Here is a 22786-nt window from a genome sequence, read left to right on the forward strand (position 1 = left end):
CCTTTTCTGATAATCTACAATAACGTGACATGCTTCAACAGTTTATAATGTCGAATGTCACAGCAACAGACAGTCACTCGAGAAATATTTATGTTCTGCCAACTCATTCATCCAATATTTGATTATGTGATCACCGTTGCGCTTTTGTCTTCTGAAGTGAATAACGTCACAGCATCACTTAAGGATGGCTAGTATAAAACAAGTGAAACGCAATGCCTTTAATACATTGTCATTACCGTGGAAAAGTCTACAAGAACACATTGATTGTATGTGTTTGTGTACAGTCGTGAATCCTTTAATGGGAAAATAGCAAAGTTGGCTTATATTTTTTACATCACCAATTATCATATATTTTAGTGAAAAAATTACTGTGTGGGTACGTATTTATCTATGTTAATATTACTAACCTCAAGATTTTATACGTATCAGAAGTAACTGAGTCCTTGAAACCTTTATCAAGATAGAAAGCCTTGTACTTGATATTCAATTATAGACTGAAAATACAAAATTTTGTATGCAGGGTACTCGATACTCGAAACTCAATTGACTTACACTCACCTCACACTCACGCAGACGCGCTTAAGCATACACACATACAGGAGCTCTATAAACAGGATAAGATGTGGTTTGAATTGTAGTACAACATAGTTTTGCTTTCCATGAAAGACAAACACAATGAATAATATTGCAAGCAAATATCACAATCCTACACACCAAACTACGTTCCCAAAGAATTATGTACTAGTGATTCTCGTCATATACAGAGCGATTCCGGAAGAATAGTAAATATTTTAGAGGGTAGTAGTATAAAATATTTTGAATAAAGATTTCATATAAACTTGTGTCCAATTTTCAATGGGCGTGAAGATACAATTGCTTGAATGTTACGAATAATAAGCGTAATAACTATAAAGATGGAAACATGTATGTATGTATGTATGTATGTATGTATGTATGTATGTATGTATGTATGTATGTATGTATGTATGTAACTTATCCCAATCAGGATTTGAACCCGGGCCCGCTAGTTTTACTGTCAGTTATGTTAACAGTTACTCCATAGTGGTGGATGGTTCTTTTATTACGGCAGTACCATTCATAATGCGAGTGACCAATTCTTCCCTTGTATTTACTTTGTTTCCATACTCTTCGCCTTCCATCCACTTCCACAGACAAAAATCAACAGGAATAAGGTCCGGGAACCTTGGTGGCCAGTGCAGTAACCACAGCGGCCGATCCATCGTTCGGGAAATATGGGATTTAGATGACGGCTTAAATGCAGAGGGGTTCTGTCATGCTATAAACAGTGCCCATTCTTGTATCAAAGGGAACTACAAAAACAGCTGTTTGAACATTGCTACCCTCAGGCGATCTCAGAAGAATAAAATGTACTATTTCTTTGTACGTAGTAATTTGTCGTTCCTTACACCAATTGTGAGATCTGTTTTGTGTAACATTCAAATAGCTGTATCTCCACACCCATTGGAAATTGGACACACGTTTGTATGAACTTTTTTTGCTCAGAATAGCCCATACTACTATCCTCTAAAATATTTAGGCCTATTATTATTTCTGAATCATTCTGTATGCAGGTTAGTCTGAATTAAAGTCGTATTGTGCTAGACCAGTCATGTCAATTGATGCCCATAGGAGCAAGAGCGCACTTTAGAGCTCAGGAGAGCCTGAGCGCTTTACAGAGGAAAGGAAAGAGACAGACGAAAGAGGTAGTATATGCCGCTTGATCGAGCTACAGTACATACGGGGATGGCCAGCACTGATTCAATAGATGAAGGGAAGAGTACTTATTAAAACTGTATCCATGTTAATTTTTAGATTTGTCTGACAAGTATAAGTGCATTATAAGAATGTAAGTTTTAATATTAATGATCATTTTTCACAAGTTTGTTTTTTTTATTCAAAAGAAATATTTTCTCAACTTTATTTTATAGAAAAGTGAAATTTTCAGATATAGGCCTATTTATTTAGTAGCCTTGCAGGTACTGAAAGAATGTTTTCGTAAATCTAATATACTGTAAATACGTATTACTGAAGATAGTGTATTGAAAATTTCGAAAATATTCTCATGGAAAGTGTTTGTAAGGAAATGAATTAACAAAGCAACTATTGTTGCATCATAAACAGAAGATATGTGCTCATGTGTTGCAAAAATAACAGCTCTATAGCTTGAGCAGATTTCGAGAAAATAATTTAATATTCTGATGATAGGAAGTTGTGCACCAGTATCACTTTAAAAGCATAATGCGATAAGAGTTTTGTTATGGAATATTAGTTGCACTTAATACATATACAACACCTAGGTAACTTTGGTTTGTATTGTAATATTGTTTCCATTAGTTTATTGATTATTTTTATAAGGCTAAAGATACCATCAAGATCAATTCCAACATATCATGTCATACTCAATCTCTTTCTTTGGGATATCACTTTCTTTATGAATGATGTGTTTCATCCATTTAGTACAGTATAGTTGTACTACTATGAAATTTAAGTGAATATTCCTTCTTAAATCTTTATTATGTTATTAAAATTTAAAAAAACAACTGCAATATTAAGAAATTGGTGTTAGTACTTTTGTTTTACAGACAATATAGATAATATCTAACAGAAAGAAGCCATATAAAATAACGACATAAAATTTCACGTTCCGTTTAAAGTTTGTACACTACTGTTTTCTTAATCCAACAGGCTGGTTATTCATATACACAACCCTTCCTCTTTCCATACTTAGCGCTTGATGCCCGCCCTCGACGTCAAGGTCAGAAAAATACGCTTGCTTTGACATCACTGTGCTAGAATTACGAACTTGTGCACCTGTATCTATACCCCTTTTCATGTGACTTCATGAAGGTCGAGGCATTTAACCGTCCAAAACAACACGAGCCATTCGCGCTTAATCAACATTGCCTAGTTGTTTTGTTAAGAATCATAGTCGCTGTTAGTAGTGGTAATTTAAATATTACCTTCGCACAGATAAAATATTGTAGCTACGAAGAACTAAGTCGCGTGAAAAACATTATAGGATACGATGAAGAAATATACAGCATTTCAAAACCGTGAATGTATTAAATCACTCTGCACTTCTTATTGTCTTCGCAGACATACGATGCACTTCTGGACATGGATAGCCTTACTCTGCTGTTGTGTGCTTCACACCCACGTTGAGGCAGCTACTGGATTTATCTCCATTACAAAGTTCCCAGGTAAGCAAGGTACTATGCCTGAACAAATCATCTTGTGTTAATCGACCATTTTCATCAGTTATTAACTTTGATAATTACTTTTCTTTTTTTTAATTCCTTTCAGTGAATCAGTTAAAACTCTGGATGTAAATATGGATAATAGTTTAAATTGGAACATTCAAGTTGCAGAAACTTTCAAGACAGTGTCGTCATTAATACACTTATTTAAGTGAGTAAGGAATTTTCTACCGTTTTCCCTTAACAATATTTTAACGCAAACACTCGTGATGCTAGTGTGATATTTTGTTTACCGATCTAAGTGTTACTTTGGTGCAGAGAGTGCAAATGTTCATAATATGTGCATCCGTTTTGTCTCCAATACTCGCCGGACTAATCGTTCTCCAGGCTCCGTCTAGATTACAGCGGTCATCAGCACAGTGCACCTTCGGGCTAGCGTCTTTTTCCGCGGGTAAGAGATGCACAGCGTGCATCCGTGACTGCTGGAGGGTATGCAGTATTCCAGTGGTGGGGTTTCGTTCATGTCAGAAATTATGTCAGCAATAATAGTTTAATGAAGCACACAAAGTTCACATATGCATTAAAATAAGCTTATTTTATATAATTAATAAATACTCAGCATGCTCGTTTATAATGTCAATTTCACTGGGATTTTTACCTTTCATCTGAGTCCAGGACTAAATAATATGAATGATTAGAAGCGGAAAGAGATTCGAGGAATTGGTACAAATGGTTTTTCGAAAATTTAGTAATTTAATATTTGCTGAAATTAGATTTCTAGAAAAAATGTACACGGATCAAATTTATTTTAGAGTTAAAAGTACCCGAAAAATTAAAAGGAAATTTGAGATAGCAATATGAAATCTTGATAGGTTTGAAGTGAAATGGCTTTTGTGCTAGGGCAGGTAAACGAAACAAGACAGCTTCAGTCTAAATAATAATAATAATAATAATAATAATAATAATAATAATAATAATAATAATAATAATAATAATAATAATAATAATAATAAACTACTATGATATCCTTTTCGCTTTTCTGAATTTCAAAGTATGTCAACATAAATGTTATTTATGTAATAGGACTATTTTTACAAAATTTCAAAACTCACAATTAACTCTAAAACTTTAAGCAATGAAAACATTTCGAAAATAAATTTGAAATCACCCTGATGATTTTTATACGAATCCGCAGTTCTAAGAGACAAAAGTTTAGTCACTCTGCATACGGAAGTCTGCCAGGCGAAATAACACTCCTTTGTTAAACTCGTCATAACATTTTGAATAGCAACTACTTTTAAAACTAATTTTCATTCTTTGACTACCTCCGTGGTCTGTTGGTCAGCATGCTGGCTTGCAGATCCGAAGGTTCCGGGTTCGATTCCCGGGCTAGGCTTCCGGTTACCAACAACGAAAAAAAAATCATTCTTTCTAAGTATTTCTTTCGCTTTGACCCCCATCTGAAGTGAAAAATAAAAAAGTTTGCCGCTTACCAACTTTTGAACAGGTCACTTCGAAGTTGGTATTTTATTTCTGACTTCCAAAAAAGATTTTGATTCTATGAATCCTAAAACTTACAGCGCGATTGATTGACTATCATAGGAGCTACGTCATGATAATGTTTAACGGTGCGGCAAATAGCGTTCTCGTCTATAACTACTGATCGCTACACCTGATACAGCTACGGCTGCTTTCCCCCTCTCTCTTCTGCACCACGGTGCATATTCCGATACACTCCTTATCCGATACCCATTTCGGCGAGTGCTGACGACCACCGTTCTAGAAGACTGTGGAAAAATCCACCGTCTTTTCCTCCTCTTTCATAGGCCTATATACTGTATTTTTCGAGTCCTGTCTACCTCGCGTCCCGTTTTCAAAATTTATCCACCCACCATAATATAGACCCACGATGCAGCACTCTTCTTGTTTCACTGTAACTGTTCCTCCACTTTGCAATTTGCTACCGAGTAATGTCAGAGACTGTCATACATCAAACGCATTTAAGAATGACTTAAGAAAGCATTTATCGATTAATTCTCGTTACCAATACTGCAGCTCCAATGTAAAATGTGCTAGGCCTATGTCATTTCTTACAATTTTTCAGAAACAAGCACTTAAAAGTTTGAACGGCCGTATACAATCATAATATTCATGTTTCATAACAACGGGTTAGAGGAAAAAATAAGAGAGATACACATGTAATCTTTGGTCACAATAAAGATACCATCAGGATGCATAACATATCGCAAAATCTCATTTTCGCCAAAAACTCACATGCCACCTTTTACTTTGAAGTAGTGGTAGTGGTAGTGGTAGTGGTAGTGGTAGTGGTAGTGGTAGTGGTAGTGGTAGTGGTGGTGGTGGTGGTGGTGGTGGTGGTGGTGGTGGTGGCGGTGGCGGTGGCGGTGGCGGTGGCGGTGGCAGTGGCAGTAGTAGTAGTAGTAGTAGTAGTAGTAGTAGTAGTAGGAGCAGCAGCAGCAGCAGCAGCAGTAGCAGTAGCAGTAGCAGTAGCAGTAGCAGTAGTAGTAGTAGTAGTAGTAGCAGCAGCAGCAGCAGCAGCAGCAGCAGTAGCAGTAGCAGTAGCAGTAGCAGTAGTAGTAGTAGTAGTAGTAGCAGTAGCAGTAGCAGTAGCAGTAGTAGTAGTAGTAGTGCAGAGTATTCTGTACTAAAATGAAACATAACTTTTTGATATAAACTTATGGTCGTGCCCGCTTCATTATGGAGATAATGATTGGAACCGTTAGAAAAGACAGCAACTGCTTTTTTGAGAGTGTTTTTAATGACGTGGTTATTTCCATTGCAAGTTCACAGAAGATGCTCTACACGTCCACCATTCACTTCACAACACAATTTCCGCCCTCCTCCGCCATGAATATCTTACTCTTTGAACAATGCCCCGATTTGTATTTCCTGCAGCCACATTTGCATTCAACAGATGCTCTCTCGTGGCGTGTCGTTGAGAGTAACTAGTCCCTTCTTGTGACCCCACAACCAGAAGTCACAGGGACTGAGTTTAGGCGATCGCTTCGGCCATGCAACAGATCCGTTGCGTCCACTCATCTGCCTGAATACCGTTCATTCAAATTACGTTTCACTGCACGACGGTAATGCGCAGATGCTTCATCTTGAAGTAGCTAAGTGTTAAATCGTGTTGATAGTGGTACCGTTTATTGTGGTAGTTCAGTCTGCAGAAAGCGCAAATACGCAGCACCTATTTTTCAAATTCAAATTCAAATTTATTCACAATTTTCAATTGAAATGGTACATATGAATAGACACCCGAAATGAGCATATGCTCGTGCTGGGGTACAGTCCAGTAGAGTCTACTGTACATAAATTTTACAGATATCAATAATAATGTTAATGATAGAAATAATAGTAACAATAATAATAATAATAATAATAATAATAATAATAATAATAATCGTGACGGAGATAATACAAACATAGTAATACAAATTAATTAATTAATTAATAATAATTATAATAAAACAAAATATTAACAATAATAAAATAAACACTAAGACTGATAAAATAAAATATAAAACCATTATGCGAGAGTTAATACAACTTAAATAAGCATATAATAACGAGAAAAAAATAACGAACTCGAAAATCAACAAAAAAGTTCGTTGTATCGCAGACGACAGCAACCGCCGTATTGACATTGTGTTATGCATTATTGGTAGAAGGGGGGAGCCGAAGGTCTACATCCTGACGTTCTCTTCGAATCTTTTCATACAATCATGGGGAGTTAATGCTGAAAAACAAAATGTCTACGAGTCAAACTATTCATTATTCCCAGGATAAATAAAAATAATACTGAAATATATTAATCAAGTTTAAGTTATAGATCTCCCCTTTTGTATCACATCAAAATATTTTATGAATGGCGGGGAAAATATAAATTTCATGAACTGTCTAGAGACAGAGATAGTGACAAGTACAATCAAGTGTATCTATGGTATCTGTTGACTGATTGTGGCGTTTCTCTTTCTTCAATAACAATAATTGTGCTTACTGTGCACTTTAGAGTGTCGGCTGAGCGATTGACGCATAAATAGCTTCGACGTAACGCCAACTCGCGTGTCCCACAGTGATGCCATATCTCGATAACAAAGACATCACGGCTATATGTTTATATGACAAAATCTGTTTATATTGGAATATAAACTCTAGAATACTTTATCGTACACGATTACGTCTCCACCTGTATAATAACGGAACACACATTTAAATTACCTCACGATGCTATTATTATGATTATTATTACCTCTATCAATGTTTTTTACTATTATATGTAACCTTTGTTATTTAATTTTATTCTTATTATTTACTATTAAACTTTCAGCCGATCCGACAAGGTGTTACGACAAAGAAACAAACAGACATTACGCAGTGGGCGAGTCCTGGGACAAGCCAGGGCAGTGCATCCAATTCACTTGTGAGAAACACAGCAAGGATTTGGTCGCCATCTCCTTCAAGACGTAAGAACATAACAATATGTCCTCTTGTTTGAACTACTGTTGAAAAAGATTTATTATTATATTATTTTATATTATTATTGTATATTATTATTATTATTATTATTATTATTATTATTATTATTATTATTATTATTATTATTATTATAAATCTGAGTGCGCTGGTACAATCTCTATTATATTCATAGCAACATCAAATAAGGCCGATTCTCATTTACAGAAGCAAACCCATTATTTGCTGATATCAATTAAAAAAAACACACACTAACTGACGGATAGCTTGAGTTATTTAAATTGCTATAGCAACATTAGTGAAACAGTTAAAACTGAAGTTTCTGTGAAAGTGAAATAAATCTTTCCCGACTTTTGAATAACTCTGTATCTATGCAGCTGCAAAAAATGGCATGTCATAAATTGAAAGTTTTGAGTAGAACAAAAGCAAACTTTGAAATGAGGTCCAAAATCATTATGATGAGCTGGGATCTAAAGCTCTACATAATTATGAAATTAGATAGACATAATGATTTTTATACTATCTGAAGAAGTATATTTTTTGTATTCACATAGAGGTCATAACTCAAAACCACTTATTTATGACTTAGTATGTTCATTTTACCGCGCACAAATAGATGCTCGTATTATATTAACCGTTATCTTTTCTATTAATTCCAGATATTTATAATATTTTGGAGCACTACAATGCAACCAAGTTTCAATTCTTCTTAATGATTTGCACAAATAAGTATTTTGTTTTAAATATAATAAATTTTATCCTGTGCTACTTGTAGCTAGGGATGTGACAAACGGTTACTTTCTTGTCGCTGAATGGTAAATGGCTTTCGTCGATTTTAAAAAAAGCCTTTGATAAAGTTAGTAGAAAAAATTTGAAATTATAAAAGAAGACCAAGTTTCACGCCAATTAATAAATGCAATTTACAATTTGTCTGTGAAAATTATATTGACACACGTTTAAGAAACAGTCGATCAGAATAGAAATGAACAAGTCAAGGTGTTCGCCAAGGTTGCAGTTCATCCCTATTACTATTTGCTATATATACAGATTATATACATCTTGATTACACAACTTTTAACACTATATCACTTCGGAAAACGTATTATGTGTCTTTCACATGTTAAATTTTATATTACCTTGTTAACACGTGAAAGACACATAATATATTATGTTTTCCGAATAGATTATATGATTAGAAAATGGAAACAATCAGAACATGGTTATTTGAGAATAAATAGAAATCTGAAGTTAGGTACATTATTGATCACAGATGATGTAGTATTACTAGCAGACTCTCAAGATGAACTCCAACGCTCAGTTTTTCAAATGCAAATGACTTCTGATGAATACAGGATGGAGATTTCAGACGATATGACTAAAGTAATGGGTTTCAATGGGAATAATCATTCTCGTAGAAAAATATGTCTTTGTAACAAATCTGTAGAACAAGTATTGTACTACCACTTGAGTTCGTTCATTCATTCATAATGTTCTGCTCAAGGGCAGGTCTTTAATCGCAAACCCAACATTCTCCAGTCTTTCCTATTTTCTTCTTTCCTCTTCGTCTCCTCATATGATCCATATATCTGAATGTCTTTTATCATTTGAGTTATGAATGTGAAAAGATTATCTCAGAAAAATTACATTATTTTCATTATGCAATGAATATAATATTAATAACAATAACATTTTTAAATCATCACTTGTCCAAAAATGTACAAGAACTGAAGGTTACAAAACATTGGCGAGATCATTATCATATATGGTAGCGAAGCTCGGACCATATCTAAATATGCAAAACGAATCCCTGCCAATGAAATTAAATTTTTAATAACTGTAGGTTACTCAAAATTAGACAAGAAGAAAAATATTGATATTTCAGAGCTATTAAAAACTGATAGTAGTATTTTAGAAAAAATTGAAAGTGTAAATCCCATGTTCTAAGAATGCATGTTTCAAGAATACCTCGCCAGATTATATACTACAGTCCATTTGCAAAAATATCTTCGGGTCGTCTGCTGAAACGTTGGAATGACACCGTAACAGATCACCAGGCCTAATACGTGGCAGGAAGAAGAAGACTATGTTCTCGTCACGAGACACAATCATGTGCTTTTTCAGGATTTACTTCCAAACCTATCTCATTAATTGCTTGAAGTAAAATTCCCGTGTTTTTCTTAATAGCTTGAGAACTTACTCCTCACTTGTTCACACCATCCGCATAAACAAGCAGCTGATATAACTCGTTCAATTCCAAACCCTCTCTGTTATCATGGACTTTCCTAATGGTATATTCTAGAGCAAAGTTAAAAAGTAATGGTAATAGAGTATCTCTCTGCTTTAGCCCACAGTGAATTGGAAAAGCGTCAGACAGAAACGCCTATACGAACTCTGCTGTATGTTTCACTGAGATCCAGTTTAATTAATGGAATTAGTTTCTTGGGAATGCCAAATTCAATAAGAATATCATATAGAACTTCTCTCTTAACCGAGTCACATGCCTTTTTGAAATATTTAAAAAAGTAATAATAATAATAATAATAATAATAATAATAATAATAATAATAATAATGTTACTATTATTATTATTAATTATTATTATTATTATTATTATTATTATTATTATTATTATTATTATTATTATTATTATTATTATTATTATTATAGTAGGGAAGCGACAAAGTGAGTCATGCTACAATTTACAATAATTTTAATAGTATTTATTTATTTATTTATTTATTTATTTCCAGATGCGGTTCTGTCCAGATACATCACGACAGCTTTTGCTCAATGATGACGGAGGATTTAACCCAGCCTTACCCCGGATGTTGTCCTAGCATTGCATGTACTTAATGTGATGGGATATACTATTCATAGCTTAGATTCATCGCTTAACGACTTAAATTTCATCCAATATTAAAGACACTTTTTGTATGACATTAATATCTCTACATAAAGACGTCGCAACTATGTTTGTAATAACATATAAATTACGTTACATGTAACGCACAATATAAACCTTACATCAAATATATTGTTTAGTTTAGTTATGATGTGGTTTTTGAGTGTTTTTAAATCTAGTCTAGCTATCGTTTCATTACCTTGTTGTTTATTCAATTGTCCGAAGTCAGGTCTGTACCTCAAAAGTGATACCAAGAATGCACCATTCATTAGGCAACTAAGCCAGGAGATAATGGGGTAAGGTAGCTAGTTTCTTTCCCCCCCATTGCATACATCGCTGACTAGCTACATATTACATTAATCAGACTTCAGATATATACAAATAATAATTGTTTTTCCTCTGACACATATCGTCAAGTAAGATGTACTGCCTGATAATAGATGTAGTACGTATCAGACAGAACCTCAATCAGAGGATTTCACAATCTTATTGACTATTACAGAGAATGTTCCATTTAATTTGAATACCCCACGTTTTGTTTTCGCACTCCCATTAAAAATATTTTAAATAAAATTTATTTGATAATAAGTTGCGGAAAAAAGCAAACACTTTCAAATATTTAAGTGTGGTACAGTCTATCTTATGAAGACGAAGAAAGAATGTCCATACAAGATTTAAAAAATTCTTAAAAGGGATATCAAACAGCACTTTGTACACAGCAGTACAGTAACGGTTAGCGGGTCCTGGTTTAAATCCTAGTTGGAACAAATTACCTGGTTGAGGTTTTCCCCTCAGCCCATTAAGAGCAAATGCTGGGTAATTTTCAGCGCAGGACCCTGGACGCATTTCACTAACGTTATCACCTTCATCTCATTAGACGCTAGATAACCATAGTAGTTGATAAAACGTCGTAAAATAAACCAATTAAAAGACTTTAGCACTTAACTTGGTACAAATCTTCTCTAGAATCATAATCTACAACGCATATACTAATGATTTATTGGCAATTAATTTAAAGAAATTCAATGTTGAGATATTTTCGTATGCGGATGACACGGTTGTTATTTTTGCAGGTAAAACTTGGGATGATACTTACATTAATCCGAACAATAGCATCACATAGATTAAAAATTGGTTTCATTCCAACACACTTGTCTTAAATCATTCTAAAACTACGCTTGTATCATTTTCGTTAACATCTGTTGGTATGAAATCTCCTGATTTGCTCTTTTGTTTAAAAATTCATACATGCAATTGTTCTTCTAATAGTTGTAACTGTCTCATTCTAAATGAATCTTCTCAAGTTAAATATCTCGGAATAATAATCGACCAACACTTACGTTAGGATAAATATGTTCTTTTTCTGTGCAATAGATTAAGAAAAAATATTCACTATTTTGTCACCCTACGAAATTACTTGACTGTCCATACTTTACGACTGATTTACCTCGCATTAGTACAAGCTGTATTACAATACGGCATTATAGGATGGGGTAGTGCTTATAGCACCTCCCTCATGCCAATACCTCTGCTACAGAAAAGAATAATAAAAATATGCCTTAATAAACCTCTTGATTTTCCTTCAGGACTGCTGTATTCAGAATGTGAAGTATTTGACTTCCATCAAATTTATAACAATGTATTACTGAATTTCGTACATGAAAACCGAAACATATTTAATTTATATTCACGTGAATATAAAACCAAAAGATCAGACAACATATGCTTGACAGTTACTAAATGTACTACAACTGTAGCATACAACCACAGTAACAACTTCGGTCCAAGGCTTTATAACATGACAATAGATAAATTCCCAAACATACAATTTGCTAATGCTCCTTATTTAAAAAAAAATATATTAAAAATTGCTGTTAACAGAGAAAATTTAAAGTTCAATTACTGTGATATGTGTTTTTTCTTCTTTTTTATTTTATTACTTTTTACTCTGTTATTCAATAAAATGTCTTAACATTAACTTATGTGGAATGCCCCCTGAGCACGAGTATGTAACTTATTCTTTCCGGGGGTGCCAGAGAGTTCTTATATAAAAAAATCAATATGTATCTTTGTTCTGACAATAAAGTGTTATTATTATTGGCCCTTCCTTGTCTCCTACATGTAAGTGAAATTCGAAAACTTAGATAAAGACACAAAAATAGAATACAATCAAAATACATTTTTCTGAAAAGCAACAGGATATATTTGAGGAATGAAAAATTACTAGAAGAATTAGAAGTTGGAGCAGGAGAAACAAAAATACAAATACATAAAAACAATGGGCTGCAATATGTTTAAAAAAAGAGTGACAACAGAATCTCAAAATTAATTTTGAATTACAAACCACGATGAAGATGACGACTAGAAAGACATTAAAAAAGACTACAAGATAAGGTTGAATGGAAATAATAATAATAATAATAATAATAATAATAATAATAATAATAATAATAATAATACTTACTTACTGGCTTTTAAGGAACCCTAAGGTTCATTGCCGCCATCACATAAGCCCGCCATCGGTCCCTATCCTGTGCAACATTAATCCAGTCTCTATCATCATATCCCACCTTCCTCAAATCCATTTTAATATTATCCTCCCATCTACGTCTCGGCCTCCCCAAAGGTCTTTTTCCCTCCGGTCTCCCAACTAACACTCTATATGCATTTCTGGATTCGCCCGTACGTGCTACATATCCTGCCCATCTCAAACGTCTGGATTTAATGTTTCTAATTATGTCAGGTGAAGAATACAATGCTTGTAGTTCTGCGTTGTGTAACTTTCTCCACTCTCCTGTAACTTCATCTCTTTTAGCCCCGAATATTTTCCTAAGAATCTTGCTCTCAAATACCCTTAACCTATATTTCTCTCTCAAAGTGAGAGTCCAAGTTTCACAACCATATAGAACAAGCGGTAATATAACTGTTTTATAAATTCTAACTTTCAGATTTTATTATTATTATTGTTATTATTATTATTATTATTATTATTATTATTATTATCATCATCATCATGGTCATTTTTTAAATTTTTAAGTCATATTTTCAGAAATTTAAGACAATTTTATAGGTCATTTTTCAGTGATTATTAAGTCATCAACCTCCGAGCCCTAATTATCATAACAATTTGCTTCCTTTTTATGTTTGCTTCTGTTACCCTTGTGTGTTCCAAATTACGAAGCATTGGAGTTAGAAATGAAAGGAACACCAAACTATCGAAGCAGCTATTGAAGGAAAGAAGCATGTTTGAAATTAATATAGATGTCCTATGACAAACATAGAAAATATGTAGGTTACGAAATAAAAAATACAATGTCAAGGAAAAAGTAAGGCAGATAAAAAGAAGTGGGTGAAAAAAGTGAGTGAATTATAAACAATACAATCAAGAGAGAAGATGCAACATATAAGGTAATGAGATCCTTAAATAAAAAGATAAAGACAATCTTCAAATAAACTCAGTACCAAGTGAATGGTTATAGATGATTCCACTTTAAAAATAAAGCATTGGTTTCATGGACCTTGTCTAGTACATTGTAGAAGCTATGTGGTAGGTTGACGTTTCTATGGCAATTAGTCATTTGATGGAATAGCCCCATATGCTCAATGCTTTTTACTTAATGTGAAATCTTCTATAGAGTATTATCACAGTCTACTATATACAGTCACGAAGCTTGAGTTTTGAGGGTGCTAGAAACAATAGACTGTGACGGTACTATTTTGCATTGCCTGTAATGAGGCGATATTAGCGATCCTAGTGGTGAGCAACTATCTAATGTTTGCATATTTACTACGTATTGAGCTTCGCGACTGTATATACTAGACTGTGGTATTATAAAGTCCTGTGCACTAATAACAATGATAGACTACACAATTTATGGTCAACGCAGATGTTAACATAGATTAAAGAGACGTAAGAGGCGCCTGCGGTTTTCAAAAACAAGAAAACCCAAAGGTATTGATGGAATAAATACAGAACTGGTAAAATGTGCCTCTCACACTGTTAAAATCCGAATTATTGAATTAATGAACAGTACTGACAGACGGGTAATATGCTAGAAGAACTGAATATGGGAGAAATAAGTCTAATGTACGAAAGACGAGACAGAACTAGTTGCAATTTACTATAGAGTATTTGCCTTTATGCTTATGCTGTAAGGGATAATAAACAGCTAAGCGTGTAAAACCAGTTACAGAGACAGTGATACTGAATCTGGTAAGGATAGTCATGCTCAGGCTACATATTTATCATCATCTAGCTTATTGAAGAACGACTAGAGTTTAACCTTATAATTTACTTCGGAATATGTATGATAAGAACTTTCTTGTGTTAAATATTATTAACGTACCTTGTTAACATGTTTCGACCTATTTTCGGTCATCTTCGGAACTGGGCGTTCGAAGATGACCGAAAATAGGTCGAAACATGTTAACAAGGTACGTTAATAATATTTAACACAAGAACGTTCTTATCATACATATTCCGAAGTGATACAGTGTTAAAAGTTGTGTAATCAAGATGTATACTTATAATTTACTTTGTTTCCATACACTATAATAAAGGGATTTGATAGTGTGAACCGTAACATTTTGTGGGAAATGCCGATAAATCGAAGAATTCCATCAAGTCTCATTAAAGCTATACAGAGCTTTCACAAAAACGATATAATATTTCAAATTACAAATATAAAATGTGCAATGATAAAAAATAATCAAGAAGTTCGACAAGGGTACACTCTTTCACCCACTATTTTTACTTTCACCCATTATTTTTATTATGTATTTGTACGAAGTCATGAAATTGGTTGTCAAAGATTAAACATTTTGTTATTAATAAATTGAATTTCACTATATTATTTTATGCTGAAGAGAGAGTGTTAATTAGCTGAAATGACAACGAATAACAAGGAAATGTTTTTGATCGAATGAAGTAGTCAACAATTTTAACATGAAGATGGTCTCATTATAGGAAGAACAAGAAAAGATGGTATCTATTGGATGACAAACATTAAGGATTAAAACTTTAAATTTTACAACAATAAATACTTATATAAATATTCAACGCGTAATAAAACTGAAAAAAAAAGTACGAGTATGTAAAAAAGAAAAAAAAAAGATTTTATCTATTTCTAGGGAACAATTCGCAGAATACTGAGAAATTTAATTAGATAATAAACATTATCAAAGTTCAGCTAATTAATGATTTTGAGGTGGACAGTGAGTAATGACCAGGAGAGAAAAATAGCTAGTGAAATCTATGAAGGGTTCAGAGCCATAGCGGGCCAAGCGCCATTTATTAAAAACGGAGAAAGCAAGGGTTAAAGTTAAGTAAATACCGTAATTTAATGAAGATTGACATATCATTTAATTTTAATGTGCATACTTTATCTTACTTGCTACATTTTTCGTTAAATTATGGTAATGACTTAATTTTAACGCTTGTTTTCTCCGTTTTTAATAAATGGCACTTGGCCCACTATGGCTCTGAACCCTTCATATTTCCTAAGATAAGTTGCACGCTACACAAATGAGTAAGAAAAGAAATGATAAAACGAAGGAATTAAAAATAGAAAATGTAATTGAAATAATAAAACAAAAACAAACTCTATGGAGGGAATAGATGACGAAGATTTACGGCCAAGTGTCAGCCATGTATTTCAGTTGGTAGAGCAACTGACTGCGCAATGGGAGATCCCCAGTTCAATCATGGGTGGTGGTGAAATTTAATAATTGCAAACTACCCAAACAGTCTCGGAATTTACTTAGTCACCTTTCAAATTAAGTACTTCTAGGGTCTTTTCCGGAGTGAAACGGCGTTAGGATTACACCCACTCATTCTAGTACCGGTGTCATATAAGCATGGTGATCTATCTCACGTCCCTTGTTAGTTCATGGAATCTGAAGGAGAAATCCCTACCTTTCTTTATGACAAAATTAATCTTTTATATGTAAATACTTTGGCCTCCAACGGTGCACTGATGATAAAATTACGTACTAGATTCCATTAAATCCAAATGGTTAGAATACGTTTCAACTACCAGTTACGACCATTAGCTATCTGCAGCTATAATATGTGTCCATATTAGCACTCATTAATATTTATATAGGCTGATGTATATTTATGGAAAATATTAGTACTTTTTAAGAGTCATAAAAGTAAAATAAGTGTTATTACAGCACACAACATTAATTTAATAAACTTGACATTACTTGCAAAATATTAAAAAAAAAAGATTTACTATTCTTCATTAACACTGGAATTAATTATCCATGTGCTAATTTCAGCGACACAGATTACTGTATGTTAAAATATTTTATTGTGCATTTTATGAACATTTTAAATGTAGCTAGCTGTTTTTATTTGTATGAAAATAGGTATTCATTTATGGCAACCTTCAAACATATTATTTTACGTGTAAAGCCTATATTCAACCTATACTAATAGAAAAAATAAAATAAAATGATATTGTTGAACGAAAATTCGACTTCAGTTGCCATGGAAATTCATATGTAATATCCGATATAGTTGAATGAGCCCACTCCCGTAGGCTACGTAATAGTAATATGCGTTACAAGAGCGGTATGTTGACATTTTCATGTTCGAGGAAAAGATTGAAAAAGCGAAACGTAGTTGAGATTTTTTAATTTCCGAGAACATGAAAACAAACATACCGCTCGTGTATCGTACATTATATTGTGCGAAGATCGTTTATTACATACCTGAAAGACGAATTTCTAATTAGTTGCAATGAAATCTCCATGGTGGTTTCTGTTTAATGACGGCAACTTCGGAAAACCAAAATATCTTTCTTCAACATTGTTGCTATAAAATGTTTTCTGTGTTTACTATACTCCAGCAGGCCGTGATATACGTCTGTCTTTTTTTTTCCCCAGTCTATAAATGCGAACTTAAAACAAACGGTAAGGTTATGTAATGATTTATTTTTCATTTTAATATTTTAACAATATAATTTATATAACATATTGCAGTAATAACATCCGCATCTGGAATCTTGTTGATTTTTTTTCACGGCTTCCTTAATGTTACTTGTATCAGGAATGCAATAACTTTTGTGGAGTAGTAGACTTTACTTAATTTTTGCAAATATTTAAAAACGATAATTAACAGTGCAATTTAGGTGAAATTGCAGTGGTAAGTTTCCAATTTATAATTATTAGGCCTACTATGTTAAACGTCTCTAAAAATAATATGTTAAAAGCCTAAAGCAGTAAAATGAATATGGCGCTTAAGCGGTAAGAAGAGGGAAATTGTTATGTGTGTTACGTTGGGAATACTGAATGTGATATTTCACACTTACCGCGTATTGGTTTTGTGCGGAAAGCAAGCAAATACGCACGATCTCGCACAAAGGAAATTGGCATACATTTATAGATTACTTGGAAGGGGTTATCATAGTCCATGGGAGGTATTCAATAATTATATTAGAAAAATAATAATATTATTCAGTTGTGCTTTGACATGGACGCGAGACAGCAATGTGCACAATAATACATGAGTAACTGTAGAATGCGTAAAAGAAAAGAAATTGTGTATGAAGTTGTATATACAATATGAGTGACAAAAAGTAGTAACCAACAAATTGTATGACAAATGCAAAAAAAAAGTACACAATTATATGTAAAACAAAAGGAATGCCAAAAAAGCAATAAAAACTTGTAAAATTATGTAGGCTACATAAATTACAACGAATGGAATAATATGCATACCCTAAAGTCCCCCCCCCCCCCGCTATAGACTCCGAACGGGTGTAATGTAATATGCGCCACGGTTAACCCAGATTTTGTAATTGAATGAAAATTATATATGTACAGCGCGGTACGAAGATTTGTAAACTACACCATCTAGGTTTGTGGATTGCGCCAGGAGTAATACAGTAAACAAAATCGAGGGAGTTCTATTGATATTGAATCTATCTACAGGTTGGTACAGTTTTCCAACTGTTGGTGACAACTGTTCTATCGATATATATATATATATATATATATATATATATATATATATATATATATATACACATATATATGTACAGTTTGCTAACGGTTCGTAGAACTGTTCTTATCATTCACTTGTGTCTAAACTCTCACAGTTGTCATGAAAAAGAAATGAAGTTCAGAAAAATGTTTATTTTATAAGTGACAAAGTTGCTAAGCCTAACATTTTAAACCATTTTATAAGTGACAAAATTACTAAGCTTAACATTTTAAACTATTTTATGTGACAAAGTTACTAAGCCTAACATTTTGACAAAGTTGCTAAGCCTAACATTTTAAACCATATTATAAGTGACAAAATTACTAATCTTAACATTTTAAACCATATTATAAGTGACAAAATTACTAAGCTTAACATTTTAAACCATATTATAAGTGACAAAATTACTAAGCTTAACATTTTAAACCATATTATAAGTGACAAAATTAATAAGCTTAACATTTTAAACCATATTATAAGTGACAAAATTACTAAGCTTAACATTTTAAACCATTTTATAAGTGACAAATTTACCAAGCCTAACATTTTGACAAAGTTGCTAAGCCTAACATTTTAAACCATATTATAAGTGACAAAATTACTAAACTTAACATTTTAAACCATATTATAAGTGACAAAATTACTAAGCTTAACATTTCAAACCATATAAGTGACAAAGTTACTAAGCTTAACATTTTAAACCATATTATAAGTGACAAAATTACTAAGCTTAACATTTTAAACCATTTTATAAGTGACAGAGTTACCAAGCCTAACATTTTGACAAAGTTGCTAAGCCTAACATTTTAAACCATATAAGTGACAAAATTACTAAGCCTAACATTTTAAACCATATTATAAGTGACAAAATTACTAAGCTTAACATTTTAAACCATATTATAAGTGACAAAATTACTAAGCTCAACATTTTAAACCATTTTATGTGACAAAGTTACCAAGCCTAACATTTTTAAACCATTTTATAAGTGACAAAGTTACTCAGCCTAACATTTTAAACCACACCTACGTAATTTCATAGCCAGTTCTAAGTCTCGGAAAGTGGGAAGGAAAATATTAGTGCCGCACTTTACATATGTCGGTGACGTTATTTACACCACCTACTTGGCGCACTTTACATATGTCGGTGGCGCAGTGTACACCATCTCAGTTGGGAAAAAAGGTGAATATGGCGCTGGTTACCACCTCCCCTCCGAACTCCCCTAAAATCTAAAGAATCCCTTTACTTTCCGCGTAGGAATCACCGCGATCCCTCAAACTTAGATCCCACGAGTTACCACGAGTCCTCAGGGAAAGCTTACATAGCACTACCAACAGCAGCTAATGCCACAGGGTCCAAGTTCGGTGACGGCCCGCAGCCCACCGTACATCAGGGCAAACCCGAAATATGGAAAAGAGCCAAATGTAATTATGATGGTGAAATGAGTCTGAAGTCCGACGCCGAAAGTTAAACAGCAATTCTGCTTCAATTGGTTGAGGAAAAACCTCGGAAAAATCCTCAACCAGGTAACTTGTCCGACCCAGGATTTGAACCCGGGCACGTTGTTTCACGGCCAGACATGCTAGCCGTTACTCCACAGAAGTGGACCACCCTAATTCCATTACTCCAAATTTCCATACAGACATTACACGAATAATGAGGCTCTCCTCAAATCCATTGTCAGGTTTTTATTTAACTCTGTTTTTCATTAATGGCGTTTTATTGTCAAAATGAAAACAGTTACAATCGGGTATGTGTCAATGAAGTATTTCTCAAAGAGGAACAAATGCCAGAGAGAACAAAGAGTGTTAATAAATGACGCATTTTCTGATTACATATATTATACGGTATTATTGTTATTAGTAAAATATTAATGAATTTATCCACAATCTTGCTCCCAGAAGTCTCTTTATTTTGTAAAGACGCAACATTTCCAAACCCATAAGTAAATGATCATATATTGAAAATATTGTGATTTGAATATAACTTACTTATAAACTTTGAAGACTATGACGTTGCATGACATCAAAATCATTCATATTGGATGAAATACATAGAAATATATCTAGATTCTTTTAATGAAACTGTAGGTGGTATAAGTTTTGTGCTTCTTATTTCTTGCACCTAGTAACTGTAGGTCATACGTCAAAGTCATATAATATAGAAGACATTCAGTTAACCTTCCAGATATTTTAATAAGGCATAATTCAATTAAAACTGCACAAAGTATACTATCATTTACTTAGAAACATGTGTGATACCGTTTTCTGCACTGTACAGTATAATAACAAATATTTTATATCCTTGTTTATTCAAGGTTTAGTAGATACTTCAGAAATATTTTTAACGATTCGTTTAACATATGCTAATGTAATTTAAAGATGGTATTTTATGCATGAAAAAGCAGCAAATGAAAATGCCACTATATATAGAGAGAGAAACGTTGCTTCTATTATCCACACAACTTGACATTCAGGTAAACAATTTTCTTTCTATGTAAAGTTTTGGAGAGAAATTAATCAAGTTTTCTTTCTTAAAGTAACGCATCTTATTTATCTTTCAACACTTGGATTACTTAGCATTTCAAATCCTACAAATGTGAGATTTTTTAAGATACTATAGTATTTCTTAACTTTTCTTCATTTGAAAATGAATTCAAACAGGGAATATCATTTAATAGATACGCGGATAAAAGTGGCTTCGGATGAAGCTACGAGCCTCTTCGACAAGTTTTGTCCTTTGTGGACATGCGTCTCTACGGGCTAATGTCTCAATTGAAACTCAAGGATATGTCTGCAGGACAGCATCTCGTAGGACCAAAGGAACTTTTGACCAAAAAGTAGTAAAAGGAAATACGAGGATGTGAATAGGAATTAGTAGGTTGTATTGCGCTCTGGACTGGATAGAGAAGAGAGCACAGAAACAAAACCCGTTGTCAAAATCCAGATTACTTGTCAAGAAGACTCTGCTACATAACATATTATTATGTTCAAAGTTCGTACAATGACTGTTCAATATAAAATACTCAACACATTCCAACGTTATACTTACTCACAGATGCAAAACAGTATGTTTACAGTTGATATATTATTTTTTGGACGTGTAACTTCTATATTCGGCCTATACTATAAACTTCTCTACATTTTTATCCATCTATATTGACAGAGAATAATTATTTGTTTGTGTATGTGTGTTATTGAAGTAAGAAATACTATACTGCATCTAAATTTGCTACTTGCCGAGAATTGAAAGGAATTGCAAGGATCAGAAAGCTGAAAAAGAATGAAAGGTCTCGAAACTTTCTTTATACTTTTCTCTTACTCACCTGAAACAGGCAAATTAGCTACAGAGATAAAGAGGTATTTTCTTTTTCGGAGAGACCGTATACAAGCACCGCAATCTTAGCCTTATTGTGCAACCTCCCTTACATTGGGATGAAGTAAACACGTAATTCACTACTTAGTGCCATTTTATCGATTCGCTTTTTGAATCCAATTCTGACGAAGCCCGCACGCACGTTGAAACGCCGCCCCCCCCCCCTGGTCTCCTTGTTAATATGTCGCCGCCTTAAATAAATGATATCTGTAAGCAATTCACGTGCTTACGTTCTGCTACATCCTTTGATTCGAAGATCGCGGCACCCCAGATTCCGCGCCTTACTAAGGCGCCATCTGTCCGAGGGAGCTACATTTCCGGTCTACCGTAGTTACTCTATAAGCCCCTACGGCTCTCTGGGATTTGTGCAGCTCCCCCAGACAGAAGACATCTGTAGGCGAATCTCGGAATCACGTCCGTCACGAATCCCTGGTCAACGTGTAACCACAGCCTAATACTTACAGTCGCGCAACTTCAACACTTTTTTTGCCAACATTCGCGACACTAGCGCCCAAGCGGCAGGCAAGGCACTGGTAATAGGGTTGATACAATCTCGTTCAGCCAGCACGTGCTTTAAAGGGATGCGAGATGTTATAAACGTTTTAATCATGTGTCGGAACAAAGGCAATGTGTGCAATGACGAAAATTGCAGTAACAACAAGTTTAAATCTCCGAATTTGTCGTTCTTCAGATTCCCTAAAGACCAAGAGAAAATCATAAATCAGTCATAACCAATAATCCACGTTGTAGGTAGCCTACGTATTGTATTCTATAAAACATTTATTAGTTATCAGTTACCTATTTGT

The 22786-nt window shown here is 33.7% G+C and overlaps 1 long non-coding RNA gene across 1 annotated transcript; it reads left to right on the forward strand.

Moving 5' to 3' along the window:
- Positions 1-211: 211 nt before the first annotated feature.
- LOC138706254 (uncharacterized) lies at positions 212-12719 on the forward strand. The gene is made up of 4 exons (XR_011333933.1): positions 212-376; positions 3118-3221; positions 7570-7705; positions 10466-12719. It is a non-coding gene; the product is annotated as an uncharacterized lncRNA (long non-coding RNA).
- Positions 12720-22786: the final 10067 nt, after the last annotated feature.

Source organism: Periplaneta americana, chromosome 9 (assembly GCF_040183065.1).
Source record: "Periplaneta americana isolate PAMFEO1 chromosome 9, P.americana_PAMFEO1_priV1, whole genome shotgun sequence".
Taxonomy (NCBI): Eukaryota; Metazoa; Arthropoda; class Insecta; order Blattodea; family Blattidae; genus Periplaneta; species Periplaneta americana.